We start from the raw sequence: 17,963 nt of genomic DNA on the forward strand, positions 1-17,963 counted from the left end.
GCCACCTTGGTCTCCGCCAGGTGGACCTTCGCTGTGTTAAGTCCCCGCTCAGAAGCAGTCGCCCATTCCGCTGTGAGTAGTTCCGCCGCCCACGCTCCCGTCGCCTCGGTCGCCCGGTCTTGGGACTCACGGTGGGTGGATTCTAGTTGGCGCTAAAGCTCATCAACCCACCACAACATTGTGGCTTCCTGGCCCATCCGACCATGTTCCTCCCAAAGGAAACAAGACTTGCGGATCGACATCTCCTCTAAATCATGTAAAGCGAGAAAGCAAATATGCTGAAACAACCAGTGAAAGACCAAGGAGTCAATGACAAACACTAAAAACACAGAAAGCTTACCTCTGTGATGTGAGGTAGGTCAACTAAAATTGCCTGATGGACGAGCTCAACCCGCTCTAAGGCCTCCTGGAGCCTCGCCTTGGTTTGGGTGAGATCGGACTCCATCGATAGTCCTCTCTCCAAGAGTGCTAGAGCCCCACCTCCTCCTCATCGTGAAGGATGAACTGAGCCTTCCTTAGGTCGTTGGGGTAGGGCCACACCAGCTCGCGGGCCACCCCTGACCTACTGGAAGATCCAGCCATCACAATATCATGCAATGACCAAATCATCACCAATTCCTACGACGGCGGGATGGCTGGTGACTCCACCCTAGTACCTGCCTTACTGGAGTAGGGGATCTCCACTATCTCAACTCTATGGCTCGCCAGTGGATGTTCTACCTCTAGTCTAGCCATGTCTCCTCCCGACCCTCCAGCTCTAACCAGGAGGGCGAGCCATGTGTTCCTCCACTAGGCAAGGCAGGGAGCCCGGTTTCCCTCCTCTCTTCTGCCACAACTGTTGGGGGAGGGATCGCAAGGGTCACCTTTGACCCAACCACCACCATCACCACGGGGATTGCTGCCATCACCACCATTACCACTACCGCCGTGCTCGCGACCGTCCAGGAGGACGTAACCCCTAGGAGGGAAGGTCGCACCACCGCCAACCTGCTTTCCCCGCCGCTCATCGCGACTTGTTGCAGGCTAGGTCTCCACTCCTCCTGCATGGGAGGTGGGGCGATGCCCAGTCCTATCAGTCCCTAGCCATTATCAAATAAGTACAGGTCAGTTGTGCTCAAAGAACTCAACTGTGAGATCAAAAAAGAACATAGTTGCATACCTAGACAAAAGCGGCAGGGCCCTGAAGCCCCGACCTACTGGCGAAGAGCCCACCGGATGAGGACCGCTTGCGGGTCATGACCCATGCCCCCTCATATCAACCAAGGGAGGAGCCAACCCAACCAGTTCCCGATCGGCCCACGAATGGCCATGACCGTCGGCTCATGGCGCACCCACCGGAGCAACTGATGGGGCATCACCCTGTTGTGGGTCGCACACATGTGCCAACCTCGAAGATGCTAGGGTACGAGCACCCTCCTCTGACTAGATGGCGTGCCCTACCACGCTCGGAGCAGGGGGGTGCAGAGCCAATGACACCTTCGAAGGGCGCAACACCCGGGCCCACTTTGCCTCTTGCTCGACGGTGGTGTCTTCACTTGCGGCGTGCTTCCTTAACATGGGAACATCGCCGCACTTCTCCATATCCCGCCCACCACCGACGCACACGGTCATAGGCTCACGATGCTCCACCGAGGTCACGACGATGCCCCTGTCTCCTTCATCCTCATAGGTACTCGTGTTACCACCCATCTCCATGGGCTCCTCTGACTCAAACTCCACCTCCACGTCTCTCCTACTTTCACTCGCCCAGACCCATCGGCCGATCTCCTTCTCCTTCTCGAACCACCTCCGGGCCTTCTCAGCTCTCTTCTTCTTTTTAGCAAGCACTATCTCCTTCAAGGCAGCCTGCCTAGCTACGCCCTCCGCCCCCCTCAAAAGATGCGGCCAGGATTTATAACCCACGAGTCCCTATGAAATAGACAAACTCAAAATCAAAATAAAGTAGAGCAAAAGGGAAAAGGTCATGGGATAAGAAGAGGGGAGCATACTAGATTGGATAGCTTCATGGCATGAAGAGGTCTGGGCTTTCCTTCAAGGGAATCTTTATCCCTTAGTTGCAGCTCCTGGTCAAATCGACTCTAGACTTTGTCCATCGACAACTCCTCTAGCGACGCGTGATCGGGATCCATTGGGCTGGAGTAGGCCCACATCGGCAGCCTCCTCTCCACCAGCGAGTGACTCGATAGTGGAAGGTGTGGAAGACCTATAGCCCATCAAGGCCATGCTGCACCAGCTTCTAAAGCTCTACCTCGATGACCTCCAGCTTGCTCTACCCATGAGAGGGACTCCACGACCAGCTCTCCCGCCTCTCTGGCCTTCTTCTGGTGAATAGTGGGAATGGCGCCTCTGCTGGGTTCCTAATGTAGAACCACTTGCCATGCTACCCCCGATTGAAGTCGTAGGGGGAGTATGTGGGGTAGGAGCCCGATGACCTCAGCTCCTTCTACAAGGCAAAGCCCCCAATCAGCGTAGTTCTGGGTGGCTTCCCCTTATACAAGGCTCGCCAGAAGAGATCCATGTCCGGCTCCATTTCAAGGAAGGCCTCGCAAATGGTGACAAAACCAGCAATGTGTAGCACCCTAGTCGGATTGAGGTGCTACAGCTCCAGGCCCCACTTGTTGAGGAGCCCACATAAGAACTAGTGCATGGGATATCCAAGCACGTGCTCATGGAAGGTGAGGAAGGAGACAACCTCATTGGCCCATGGTCACGGAATAGCTTCCCCTAGCATAGGAGCCCTCCAATGCGCCACCTCCTTTGGCAGGAGCAGCCCCTTCTTGGTGAAGGTGGCCAGCACCTCCTCGTCTACATTGGATGGCCTCCAGTATGACATCACACCCTAGATTCATGAATGAATCTATGAGTTCTCCTCTCTCTTTCTTTACCCTCTCTCCCCTAGAAACCGCCATGGTGCACGAACGGGCTTGGCAAAAAGGAAGAAGGTGGAGAGGCAGCAGTTGGAGAAAGGCGAAGGAATGGGATGAAAACCCTCTCCCTCCCCCTATTTAATGCAGATAGGCATGTGGTGGGACACATCCTAACTGATGGGACGTGCCCTGCCCAACAAAACATTGCCTAGTTAAAACGGGATGTGGCCTAGGTAGGGCCCACCACTACCACAACCTAGGCATAGGAAACAAGGAGCAACCGCATGCAAACGACCCTCTACCTTCCTAGGTGGGGTTTGGAAGGGCCCATCAATAGGATCTCCATTGAGGAAAGACCAACAGGCCACCTAAGTCAATCAGACGGCTCAGGCGACTATCGATAGATAGGTAAGGAGCAGTAGCATGCCCCATGCGGGCTACACCAACTCCATCACGAATGACGGACACGGATCCCATTTGGACATTTCTGATAAGAGCTCCTCAAACTCGCCACATGAGTCATCAAGGTATCTTTACCAAACCCTCCCACTTTATTTTATTTTCTAAATGCATAATCATTCATTCATCCTTCCTCATACATGCATTCACACATTCATTCCATACATCCAAAGCATTGCATATGCAATTGATGCATCACAACGCTTCATGTTGCATCACAAAGTGGTAGTCGCCTCATTCAACATGAGCGACGACCGACCGGGGTTCGAAGGCTAGCCCACAAAGGGCTCGAGGCCACCTCGCGTCAAACAGAGCCAGGGGAGAAAACGCAGATGAGCCCTAGCGGCCCTCGCCTGATCTACTCAGAAGTAGACATGGTCATCTCAACCTTATTGTTCGATCCTAACCTTGAGCCATGCCATAGAATCTCCATCGAGGGGAGGACAGCAGGCCACCTGAGTTGGTCTCCAGCATCTGCCGAGAGGTGGGTTAAGGAGCAGTGGAATGCCGCATGAGGGCTATGCCAACTCTGTTACGAACGACGGACCCGGATTCCACTCGGACATACCCATTAATTAGAGAGCTCACTGAGCATGTCACTCGAGCCATCGAGGCAAGTGATGTTAGCTCAGCCCCTCCGGTTGTGGAAACCACGGATGGGGTAACACACAAAACTAGACCAACCCCTCAGCCACGCCCGACACTTGGGTCTATGCTCCATCATGCGAGACCCACTGGTCACGCCTGATGTTTGGGTTAGCGCCCGACGCCTAGGTCCGCGCTCCCAGAAATAATGGCTCAGAACATTGGCAAGTCAAAAAATCCCCTAGGCGATTCTACCCAAATCGCCGAGGGCTCGGGGGCTACACCCACCGGGTGCACTTGCGCGCACCCGCTGGCAAGTCAAAAAAATCCCCCAGGTGTTTTCTAGGACCACCAAGGCCACACCCCTTGCTAGGCTCTGCCTCATCTGACTCCCAAAGGTTGGCTCTGCCTCGACCGACGTCTGAGGGTTGGCCTTGATTCACCCGATCCCTCAGACACGGTCCCTAATGGAATCTTGCACCGCCACCAACCACTATGGGCCTAAAAGTACAACCCTAGGTCAAACTTCTATCACCGTGTAGGGAGCGGTCGCATCTCAGCACAACCCTTCTCTGTGACATGATGTTCTAGGGGTCTCACATCGACCCATGGTGATGGATGCATGGTCACTATGCTGCCTATACCCTGTATGACCACTGATCAGCATGCTGGTTCATCGATCTAACGCATGGGTCCATGCTCCGTCGTGCCTGACCCCTCAGCCGCGGCCAACGCATGGGTCCACACTCTATCGCGCCCGACGGCAACTCACGATCTTGCACCCATCCGTTGCTCTCATACAACAAGTATAAACAACCCCTTCACAACTTCACAGAAGTCCCAAAAGGGCTCAAGGGTTCCTATCGTGTTCATAAACCTATGGTCCCCGATGGGCCTGCTTCCCAGCAAAAGCTCGCCCAATAGACAGCATTACAACAAATGCATGACTCCTGGGCCAGCCCAGATACCTAATGATAGGCTAGAAGAGCGATCCAATCTTTGACTAAAACACCTAGCCAAGGAGGGACAACACTCGCTTCCAACTTCGACCCGCTTTTTCGACCGGGAATACACCAAACCTCTGCCTATAGCTCTTCTCTGACCGGCGCAGTTGGAGCTGACTTGGAACGACCGTCTGAGGACGCCCGCTCGGTGAGGACCCAAGAATTAGGTGGAGTAGATAAAGCAAGGTGCTCAAGTCAACCGCAATACCGAGGACCGTACCCTGCACACCTACAGGATAGTACCACCAGGCCATGCCAAAAGGGCAGTTTGCAACCTTCTAGACTTGTTAGAACATGAACAGTGTTGTGGGCACCGATATTTGTCCTATAGTATGGTAGGCGTCAGCATTTGCCATACCAAAAGAACATGATGGAGCCTGCCACATGCATCTAGGCATTAACAGTATTGTGGGCGCCGACAAACTATCTTGTATCCGATGGCGTGGGCAATAAGACTAGGAAGCACACAAACTCTCTTTCTCTCTCTCTCTCTTAACTTGTAAGGCCGCCCCCTTCACCTATAAAAGGGGATGCGCTCTCTCCGAAAAGGAGGATGGTCATTCCGACTCTCTCTCTACTAAGCTTTAGACATTCTGAGCACTCAAACAGTTCCACAGCTCTAGAACTCTAAAGCTACACAGAGCGTACGCTCCAATACTTAGCGCATGTTGGAGCTTAGGTCACTCTTGACCCTTTGGTTCAGAGCCTGACTGAACCTTTAACCCCCCCCCCTTCTTATTCCCACTCATTTGTAACCCCGTAGAAAACATCGAGCACCTGGGCTCAGAAATAAAGTCACCGACCGACTAGAACTGGACATAGGGCACATTGCCTGAACCAGTATAAACCCTATGTCATTAAGTGCTAGGCCACATCCAATCACAATGTATGGCAAAACTACAAATATTTACCTGTTGGTCACTTTTCACACCGACAATATTTTTGTACCAAATGTTTTAATGTTGTGGTAACTCCATGTTGATCCTATATGAGTTGTAAAATGTGGATGATTCAGGGTTCCCCGAGGACACTCGGCCGATTATCGGGGTTATCTGACTCTTGTGTGTAGCAGTCAGAGGTCTTTAGGACAATGACATGTGCATGTGGGCCGTATAATTTGGGTGGTTCTGCCACAGCTAGTATTGAAGCTCATAAATCGATATTCTACAAACATTACTTTTAAAAACTTCAAAAAGATGTTACAAAGTTAAAAGTTTTGGAAGGCAACAAACTAAAAATGCTCTTTGAACCTCCCTTATTCTTGTTGTAATGCTTCATGAATACTTTTTGGTGTCTCAAGTAGAAGGTGTCGAAAGGATTTCAACTCTTCTTTAGCAAGTCATGTAGAGAGTCAAACTTCTCTGACAATGCTCAGTCAAGTGCCTTTCAACATCTCGCCTACTATAGTGAAGATAGTGTATAAAATATTGCCCTATATAAGTTGTGTCCTGCTAATGTTGTGAAGACATATAGGACGAGCATGCATCATATCATCCATATAAGGTTGAAATGTTATTGAGACTTCCTCCTTTATTCTGGGGATAGCTATTCTTCTTTATAGCTCTTCTATTTCAATTAAATCTCATCATGTACCAGGTTTTTGTCAATTAACTCTCCTTTGATAATCCTTGCTCCATAAGTTCCTAATCCTTAGGGAAACTTCTGGAAGCACTTTGTTACGCCGCCAACTCAATATAGAAACCTAGGACTGATCCTAGGCTTCCCAACCTATGCATGTGTCATATCTTTGTTTCATCTATCCTGACACATGCTAATCCCTTGGATTTGATAGCCGACATGTGTTGGTTGAAAGTACTATAATTGTGCCCTATGGTGGTACCATGATTCATGACCACGGTACAACGTCAAAACCTAGGAGTCTCTTGTGGTTGCGGTCATAAGGAAATACTGCTTGTTGCTCATTGTTATTGGGGTCTGCGGTCATGATCCATTATAGCCCACAATTAATATGCTTTCACTCTCCTTGGAAACTATTTTGGAAATTCATGACTTTGCTTCTCCTAAAAGTCCTAACTCCCATGTTAATTGCAACAATCTTTCGACTTTGGTTGTAATCTCTGAACCACCCTTGTTGTTTTATGAACTTCTTACAAGTTAATGTGCTTGACACATTTACTTTTCCATTACTTAACCCAAGGTTGTTGTCACTCCGTAATCTCGAGACGAGATTTCTTTAAGAGGGGGTGTTTGTAACATCCTAGATGTTAAAAAGCGCTTAAAATTCTTATCATGATCATCATCTAGCATAATTAACAAAGCATTGAGTCATGCATGCCTTTCATGTTTCAATTATAGCATACATATGTTGCATATGTAATGTTTCACATGTTGCATGAAATGTTATCTTTGATATCAATTAAGGAACTTTGCGAATTTATATATGTGAAATTGCTTAAACAATTAAAATTTGGTTAAAATAAACTTTGTGGTTTAAAGTATGCTCTTTAATATAGAACAAAAGTTTATTTGAGTTTTCAAGTCAAACATGTTTAAAATTTAGCCCAAAGATTGGATTTGGTGCTGAATTTCACATAGTAATTTCTGCCTATCCTAGAAATTTAGTGTTGAAGTTTATTTTTTGGTGAATTATAAAATCAATTTTCATAAATAAAATTTGTCCAACTTTTACTTTATTGGTTGGTGTAATGTTTGATCTATGATAATGTTTATTTGGTTGAGATGTTTGATAGATAGTTGATCATTAATTAATTGCTCAAAGTTACTTAATTAAAACAGTTTCCAAAACCCTAAACTGCATTTCAGTTTCTTAGTTTTAAAATACTCAACTTCAAAATTGAAAATCTCTTAAAGTAGCAAGTTTTGGATGTTGAGCCTTTAAGCAATTTTGAAGATCCCATGTAGATGAACAACTTTGCTTAAGGCTGCACATCAAGTCGTTTTGCAAAATCATGAGAAAATGAATGGAGAAGTGGCGTTGTCAGACGTGAACAGTTCACCAGAAGCAGCTACCACCGAGCTGCTTGCCGCCGACACTGTCGCCCCATTTTGCCGCTTCACGCACGCTTAGCGCGCAGCTGCTTCACCGTGCCGAGGCTAAGCTGCTGCTAGCAATGCCCGTGTAACACCCTAAAATTTGCATGGTTTGAAATTAGGTGAATTGGATTTATTTATGCATTAGTGTGAGCATGTAACATAGAAAAATAATGAATTTTATCAAATTAAAATCAAATATAAGGTTTACCTACATGTTTATGCATTCATGTTGCTACATATTATTTTTGTATTGTGTGGTTTGAAATCAAACTTCAAATCGATTTGAATTTGTATTTCAAAATTTGTTTGCAAAATTAGAAAAGAAAAAGGAAATTCTCCCTCTCTCATTCTCGGCCTGTTGGCCTAGTCAGCCCGCTCTTTCGCCACTGGCCCAGCCGCCCTCTCTCCTGCTGTAACACCCAAAAATTTGCCTCTTTTAAAGTAGAGTTAAAATGATTTATTTATGAATTTTGTGCACATGAAACATAGGAAAATAAAATTTTTCATTAATACATCATAAGGTAGCAACATGTTTGAGCATACATGCCATTGCATTTGATTTTATTGGTTGAGTGGTTTTAGTTGAAAAGCCAAAATGGTTAAAATGCTCTTGAAATGAAATTAAAAATGGCTTTGAAATAAAAGAAAAGAAAACTTAAAAATAAGAGGATTTAAAAAATGGAAAAGTTTATTTTTGGAAACTTACCAAAAATTGGTTCATTTATGTTGGAATTAGAAATTATATTTTAAATCATATTTATGCTTGATTTGGTTCACATTTGAAATTGTTTTGAATTAAGAAAGGAAATAGAATTTAGAAATAGAAAAGGATTTTGAAAAAAAAAGATGAAAACCTCCCCTCTCTCATTTGGCCCGAAGGCCCACCCTTCTTTTCCCCTTCGGCCTAGTAGTTTCTCCCTTTCCCTCCTCCACTTGGCCTGCTGGCCTACTGATCGGCCCAGGCGCACTCCTTTCCTCCCTCCTGCACCGGCCTTCTCCCTCTTCCCCGCACCGGCTCACAAACCGCTCCGCATCGGCCCAGCTCGCTGCTCGGCCCATTACTTGGCCTCCGCACCGTGCGCCTGCTACGTCGTCCGCACGGCCCAGTTTCCCTCGCGGCCACTTCAGCCTTTACCGCACGCGCCTCACCCTTTTCCCTCATTGCACTGCTGGTCCCGCTCGTCAGTGCACGCCCACACGCGTTTTCCTCTTCCACCCCGCTGCGACGTTGGCCCCACTCGTCAGCCGTCTTCTTTCCTTTTATTCCCCGTCTCTTTCCCTCCCCGTGCGCACACCTTCCTTCTTCACCACCGATGGTGCATGCCCAAATGGCATGTCACAGCCACCGCCGCACCTGCATGGAAAGCCCCATAATCGCCGCGCACTCCCCCTTCCTTGTATGCCGCAACCGCCCATCTATAAAGTCGAGCCGCACCCTTCCCTCTGCCCTTCCTCCGTTCATCCGCGCTCAAGCTCACCGCCGCCAGTGAATCCTCCCCTCCCGAGCGCGAACGCCGTCACCGAAGCCACCCGAGGCCTCACCGTGTTTCACCGCAGCCGAAGGTACCCCTAATTACTCGAATTGGCCTTGTTTCGCCCGGATTCGCCTTCACCTGCGCGCCTTTTCTCTCTCCAGTCGCGGCTGCCGTCGACGACCTGCTTCAGAGCCTTCCCGGACACCGTGCTCCCCTCCAGACGACTCACGGTGAGCTCCTCCGTCTTTCCGTGCCCCTAGATGGTCAAATGGTGCCCTAGAACGTCATTTCCGCAAGCACCGAATCACTGGCCATGGTGCCGCCGCCATGTGCTTCTTCCCCGGCGACCCCTCCGTGCCAGCGAACCAGCGCCGTCGGATCTGCTTTGATCGGTTGAGATTAGATTATACCGGTTCGGTCCACAGCGAGCCATGGACCCGGCGCACCGTGCCTGTGTCAGCACTGGTCCACGCCATGTGGTGCACCGAGCGAACCACAGTGCGCCATGTGTTAGATGAGTCAGCAGCCCCGGTCAACACGCGGTCAGCCATGCTAGTTTTACAGAAAAGCCCTCCTGTTTTCCACTAATCAACCCGCAGTCCAGATTTAGTTCAAAAGAATTGCATATCAGTCCTGATTTTATTCACTTTAAACCCTGTGTTTTCCAGAATTAGTCTGCCCAGTCCAAAGTACATTTAAATTCAGATTTTAATTGTTTTAATTCAAATTTGAGTTCAAATATTTACAGGAATGCCACTGGATCTTATTTTATGCGTAACTTTTGCGTTTTAAGTCCGATTTGATCCGTTCGAGTTGCGTTAGGATCGTATTTATGTTATCTACATGTTTATACAACTGTTAGGCATGTTTTCAACACTTGAAATTCATGAGTAGATTTAATCTATTATTTAATTAAAGTAAAACTTGTTTAAATCATAACTTATTTATTTAAACTCCGAAAAAGTCCGTTCAAATTGCGTTTGTTTCATAACGACGAGATCTACGCGTTAGCAATAGTGTTTACTACATTGATATATCTAAAATAATGTGGTTTAAATCATATCTTGATTAATGATTATGCAACTAGGTTTTATACATAAAATATGATTTGATTTACTTTTGTTTTATAATTTAAATCTAAAATTGACTTAAATCAATCCATATTGTTTATAAAATATCTTTTGTACATGAATTCATATGGTTAACATAAATGAAGCCTATAGTTTATTTTTCCACGTATAAGGCAAATCTCTCGGTAGTTGTAACTTTTCAACCATAGCTTTGATTAGCGTGCCTCTCGCGACTATGTGTTCGTAGTGATGCGTAGAATCGTATATCAATCTCTTTTACTTATTTTTCTATGATTGGTGTACTGTTCTGATATAGATACAACTGTATGCTATGCATGTAAGTGTATGGATGTTTGTGTGGTGTTCTACCATTGTCCAGTCAGTGGGATATACGTGGTGATCCAAAAGAAGAAGAAAGACATCGAAGAATAAAGCTTACTGAAGGATCGGTGTGTAAGGCAAGTATAGCATGGGACTATCCTTGTTACCTATTCACATTTAATCACTTAATTCATATTGCATGTGTCTCCCTTGTTGCCAAATAGGATATCCTAGATATTTGATATCTTGCACCTTGACACCTTTGGGATATTGCATTGGATAGTTTTTGCTAGTGCTTAATCAAAACCATGATCTTGTAACTTGACTAATGATATATGCAATAAACATTAAAACATGACTTTTTAGTAACATGGAATCAGGGGGCTGGAGTGTTTATATGCTTCAGATTCCTCTCCCTAAGGACTTATCTATAAGCGATCATCTGGGACTTACAGTACAGCTGTGAGGGCCATATGGCTCTAGCTTTAGCTCAGTATGAGGATCTTTTCTAGCTTGTTAGTGGTTACCTTTCAGGTGTGGGGTATGTTTCCTTTGCTGCTGGGAAGTGTGTACCATGCTGTGATGCCCACGCTTGCCACTCCTAGAGATGGGCCACATATGCCTAGCGGCCCTAACTTGTTAGACGAATTCTTTGAAAGGATTCATAGTGAACCCTGCCGACCTTCCTTGGAAGTGGGTCAAGAGAATAGCTACATTGGGCGAAAGGGTAAATCACAACTCACAGTGAACGTGTACAAACTCTGCAGAGTATAAAAACTGTTATAACGGCCGTGCTCACGGACACGAGCGGCCTTGGACCCTTATGGAATAGAGATGATCACTAATGGATAATGGTTCTAATGATTAATTGTTTATGCTATACATTATTCATGTTTACCTGATCATGTGTTTACGGGAATGATAAATCCTTTGCTACTCAATTGCTTAAAAAGATGATCTATTAAAGCTAATCGCTGTAAACCAGTGTCAGCCCTTTTGAGCCTCATGAACCCCATGATATAATTGTTAAGTACGACATGTACTTACGCTTGTTTTACTTTTCTATACATTGGATAAAAATCCCGGATGGGTACCAGATTGCTGGTTTGGAGGAGTTAGGCTTGTGGTCAACCAGTCAGTAGTCCCTGTGAATTTGGAGTCTTCGCCAGAAGATCAGGGTCAACTTTCCGCTGTCTTTACTCTGAGGTTATTTTCTTTTTACCAATACGTTATGTAATAAGTATTGTCTCTTGATATTATCCTTATTTGTGGCTATATGTGAGATTTGACTTCCTGGGCTCATATATAGTGTGTATCTGGTTTTGTCTTTAAAACCGGGTGCTACACCTGCTCTCGGGCCGCTCCTCGCTTCTTTCCTCATGGTGGCTCAACCATCAAACTGACCCAGCGCAGCTGCGCAGCGCTTCCTCTCCCTCTCTGTGTGGCTGACAGCTCGCCCCGCGCCTTCAGTCGCTGCAACCCTAGGCCCACATGTCAGAGTAACTTCTTCCTCCATCTCGTGTCCAGCATGAACACCACACTACCGAGTCCGCCTCCGCCCCGATGCGCTCGGATGGCGTGCGCCCCTCATATAAGCTAACCCTGCGTTGTGCCGCCCTCACCTGACCCTAAAGCACCAGTCGCCGTCCTCGCTTTTGCTCCATCCGCTATGAAACCCTTGCAGCTCATGATGCCGCCAACGCCGCCTACCTTGCCATGCACCACGCCACCTCCATTTGCTGCTGTGCCTTGGTAAGGTACCTAGCCGAGCTCGCTGTCATCTCCCCTCTCTCCCGGCCCTCTTGGTTTGCTGTTTCATGGTCCGTAGGCCGTGTTTCATTAAGCGCCGCCCACTCCAGCCATGGCGCCGCCGCGCTCGGTCCTATTTTGGCCGACCAGCCACGCCAGCCCTCTCTCATCCGTCTAATCTAAGATCAATGGCGAGGATTAGAACATACCCTTTTGCTTGTAGTTTTGCAAAAAGGCCATTACAACTATTTAGATCTCAACCTGCCGGCCCTGTATTTTTGCTAAAGATTCCCTAAGCTTTTGCTAAATAGAACCCACAGTCCTTATTTTGGTTTAAAATCAGATTTTAATTATTATAAATTCAAAAATCAAGTTTCATCTATTTACAAGATTGCCACTACCTTCTATAGGCCATAAAATCTTCATTTTCACTCCAATTTGATCCGTTCAACTTGCGTTAGGTTCGTGATTCCATAATCTACATGTTTATACTGTTGCTAGCTATGTTTTTAACTTTTAAATTAGGGGTTAGATTTAATCTATTATTTTACTAAAAGAAATCTTGTTTAATTCATAACTTCTTCGTTTTAGCTCCGATTTTTGTGATCTTTGCGTCTATATGTTCATAATGAGACGTAGATTCGTTTTACAAACTTTTCATCTAGATTTTATGCTATTGGCATATTGTTCTAATCTATAGCTTTTGTTTGCTATGCATGATTGCTTCTAGATGCTTGTTTGTTGTTGTGATTATTGAGTATAGATGGTGAGCTATTCGTGGGAGACCAAGAGTATTACTTTGACGAGCAGGATTAGCAGGAGCATTTTGTTGAAGGCAAGTATAGCATGGGATTATCCTTGTTTCCTATCAACTTAAATACATTAAATTCATGTTGCATGTGTCACCTTGATAGGAATTCCCTAGAATTGAACTTATACCTTGACTCCTATGGGATATGCATTGGGTAGCTTTGCTAGTGCTCAATTAAACCATGATCTTGTAACTTGACTAATGGTATATGCAACAAACATTAAAACATGACTTTTTAGCAACTTGGAAACAGGGGGCTAGAGTGTTTAGCTACTTTCCAAATGCTTCAGATTCCTCGCCCTAAGAACTTATCTATAAGTGATCATTCGAGACTTATAGTATAGCTGTGAGGGCTACATGGCTCTAGCTTTAGCTCAGTATGAGGACCTTTTGTAGCTTGTTAGTGGTTACCTTCATTGGTGTAAGAATGGCTTGACAAATCGGGTATAGGACAACCTCTACTCTTATGTGTATAGTCGCGATAGAATTGTGTCATTCGACACGGGGGTTCCTACATCTGTTTGCCGAGTGAATCTAATGGCCCTAACTTGTTAGACGAACCTTTGAAAGGCTTCATAGTGAACCCGGCATGCTCACCTTAGAAGTGTTTTGGGAGTAATTAACCCGGACATATGGATATCATGACTCATAGTGAAAGTGTACAACCACTATAGAGTGTAAAACTGGTATATCAGCCGTGCTCACGGTGATGAGCGGCCTTAGAACATTTATGGAATAGATAATCACTAAGAATTATCTGTTTATGGTATTCATTATTCATGTTTACTTTGATCATGTGTTTTACCTTGGGAATTAAGACAACTTGTTGCTAGTCTTAAGCTAAAATGGTGACAACTAAAAGTTGAATGTTGTTAAACCTGTGTTAAGCCTTTTTGAGCCTCATGAACCCCATGTTACACTTATTGAGTTCGACACATACTTACGCTTGTTTATTTTCATTATTTGGATAAAAATCCTGGATGGGCAACAAATATCTATGGTAATGACGACTACCTTAAGGATTACTAGACTTGTGGTCAACCAGTTGACGTCCCTGTGATATGGAGCTTTCGCGAGAGATCTTTTCTTTATACTTCCGCTACATTTATGTGAAGACTCTGTCTTATTCATGATGTAATAAACACCTGTGATGATACTACTTATAATTTGTCAGCTTATGTGTGTGACTGATCTCTGGGCACATATAAGATTTTGCATCCTGTTTTATCCTTAAAATTGGGTGCGACAGATTGGTATCAGAGCGTGTTGACTGTAGGGTGCAAGCCTAGTTAGCAATAATCATTTTAGCCTCTTTTGCTTCACTAACTTCATGCTTTCCATCTCACCCTTGTTATTTGCTAAGTTTTATGCTTCTTTTGCCTCACTCTGTTATGAAAATTATTGCTTCTAATCTAACTAAATCTAATTCTGTAGATGTCTCATGCCAATAAGACTGCTCGCATCAGCACAGGAGGCTACTACCCGCCTCATGGCTTGTCCATGGAGCCACATGATGAGGAGGAACCCCAGTAATAAGAAGTTGATTCGCCAACACCTGCACCTACGCCTGAGCTATTCCAGGAAGAGCCTAAAGAAGAAGAACCTGAAGAAATGGAGGTTGTTGCATTGTATGATGATGAGGAGGAGGAAGACGCTATCCAAGAGGATGAGCTGATCCCTCCCCTGGGATGGACTATGAAGGTCTAGTACAAGCCGGGGTGTGAATCCTCCATCTCGCACCACCGACTTACGGGGATTCTTCAGACCTACTACGCTGATTGGGATGTAGCTATGGAGTACGTCTGCACCGAGCGTACATACCCTCTGGAGGACACTTATTGGAAGATCAGGGTCTGCATCTCCATCAAGGATGAACAGAAGGAAGCATAGCAGCTGGACTCGAACTATGCGCATCATGCTCACTGTGCCACCATAGAGGATAGCATAGAAGATGCAGCTGCTACAGCCTGCATGGGCCTCCGTGGTTGTGGCTTTAAGGACATGAAGGAGTACCAATATCGATTCCTCCATCGCCAACACCCTAAATTGGAGTGAGCAATGATGGACCCGCAGGGCACAGATCCAACTACACAAGTGATGGTATACTTTGGCTGTGAGTCAGTAGCGAAGATTCGGCGACTGGAAGATCGGTTGAAGGCACAGCAGGAGATCCTTAAGAGATACTGATGAGTGATAGATGAGCAAAGGGTGTGCCTCAACCTACCAAGGATGTACAAGGAGCTTCCCCATAAATTTCGCCCATAGGTGTTGGAGCCCTTTTTATGTAATAAGACGTTAGTAGAATGGGTTAAGTTGAGTCAAGTCGAGTCTAGAAGTGCGGTGTAAACTTTGGTGTGCCTAGTTGATTTGTTATTATGGTTATGTGTGAGTTGGATTTTTTGTAATGAGTGTTGGAACTTTGTGGGCATGTCCGCAAGTTCCATAGTTAAGAATATTAAAGTTTGAGTTAATAAATAAGTAGTTGGGTTTGGTACATTATGCTCTCTTGGATCTATTTTTTGGAGCAGTCTGCCCTTATTTCAATGCCAATCTAAATCTATTTTACCAACAATTATGAAATTTTTATGGGAATAACTAGACTTAAGTATATTTCCAATGTCTCTAGAATCACCCATATATCTGATCTAGTATGAGAAATATAATAGTTTCAAGTTAAAGTTTCTACGCAGTCTGGAATCTAGGACAGTTTCGGTTGTATCCTATTTTTGAGTAAACTAACGATAGAATTTGGAAATGTGGTATGAATAAAAGTTGTAGATAATTTCTTAAGCTTTCCAACCATGTAAAGAACATCTCTTTTTGATATTTGGAACTCAAGATATGACTATTTTACTGATATGCTGATGTTGGAACTCGTCCAGAAAATTTAGAATGTGTTCTAACCTGGAAATCTCTAAATTTTGAATATTTATGTTGGATGTCAGATGTCTGGAAGAGGAAGAGGCCGAGGTCATGGAGGTGTTCCCCCACATCCACCACCACCACTTCCACTGACTATTGAGCAACTTTTGGCAGTGCAGACACAGCTTATGCAAGCTCTAGTGCAGAATCAGCAGAATCAACCAATTGGTGGAGCATCGCGTGACAAGCGTGGTGAATTCTTGAAGGGCTGTCTCCCAGTGTTTTCTCATGCCACTGATCCACTAGAAGCAGATGATTGGCTTCGTGTAGTGGAAAAGCAACTCAACATAGCGCAGTGCGATGACCAGCAGAAGGTGTTGTACGCGTCAGGACAACTCCAAAGAGAAGCTCAAGACTGGTGGGAGTCATTCGAGTATGGATGTTCCGCTAATGCTCCTCCTATCACCTAGCAGGAGTTTAGAGAGAATTTCTGATCCAACCACATACTTGAAGGGTTGATAGAGCTCAAGCAGGAGGAATTCAGAGCTCTGAAGCAGGGATCTATGTCCGTAGATGAGTATCAAGACAAGTTTGCCCAGTTGTCATGTTACACTCCGAATGAGGTGGCTGGTGATGCTGATAAGCAATGCTGCTTTCTCAAGGGTCTGTATGATGGTCTACAACTCTAGCTTATGTCCAATACATACCCCAATTTTTAGACATTGGTGAATCGCGCTATTGTAATTGACAACAAGCGCAAAGAGATGGAGGCCAAGAAGAGGAGGCTTTAGGGATAGGCCTCTGGGAGTAATACTCGTCCGCGCACCAATCCTCAGCAAGGCTTCCAACAGAGGTACCAGGGACCACCCAATTAGTGGAATTGTGGTCAATACCCTTAGCGTAACCCAAACCAACAGTAGAATGGCAATCAACGTCCCAAGCAGCAGAGTGGCCAGCAGACACCACGATAGGGAACACCCAACAACACTCCCATGAAGACCAGTGCACCTAGTACCCCCAACGTATGCTATCGTTGTGGAGAAGTTGGGCATTATGCTAACCATTGCCCTAGGAAGCAAAATCAGCTAACACCCCAGGGTCAGCACAGTAATCCAAAAGGAGCCTTAGAAGCCAGCACCCAACATAGGCAAGGTGAATCATGTGTCTACAGAGATGGCGCTTGTGGAACCAGAAGTCATGCTTGGTAACCATTGCCCTAGGAAGCAAAATCAGCTAATGCCCCAGGGTCAGCACAGTAATCTAAAAGGAGCCTTAGAAGCTAGCACCCAACATAGGCAAGGTGAATCATGTGTCTACAGAGATGGCGCTTGTGAAACCAGAAGTCATGCTCGGTAACCATTGCCCTAGGAAGCAAAATCAGCTAATGCCCTAGGGTCAGCATAGTAATCCGAAAGGAGCCTTATGGCGCTTGCAGAACCAGAAGTCATGCTCGGTACATTTGATGTCAACTCAACTCCTGCCACTATTCTTTTTTATTCTGGAGCTTCGTATTCATTCATATCACAAGCATTTCTTAGAAATCATAGCATACCCTTATGTGCCATGCCAAATCCCATATTAGTAAACTCACCAGGAGGTAGTATGCAAGCTTCCTATCATTGTCTTCTGACTAGTCTATCCTTTAGGGGGTAGAGTTCAAAGTGAGCCCCATTGTGTTGAGAACCTATGGCATTGATGTGATTCTGGGTATGGATTGGATGATGCAACAACAAGCAGTGATTCAG

The sequence above is a fragment of the Miscanthus floridulus genome, chromosome 2 (assembly GCF_019320115.1).
Source record: "Miscanthus floridulus cultivar M001 chromosome 2, ASM1932011v1, whole genome shotgun sequence".
Taxonomy (NCBI): Eukaryota; Viridiplantae; Streptophyta; class Magnoliopsida; order Poales; family Poaceae; genus Miscanthus; species Miscanthus floridulus.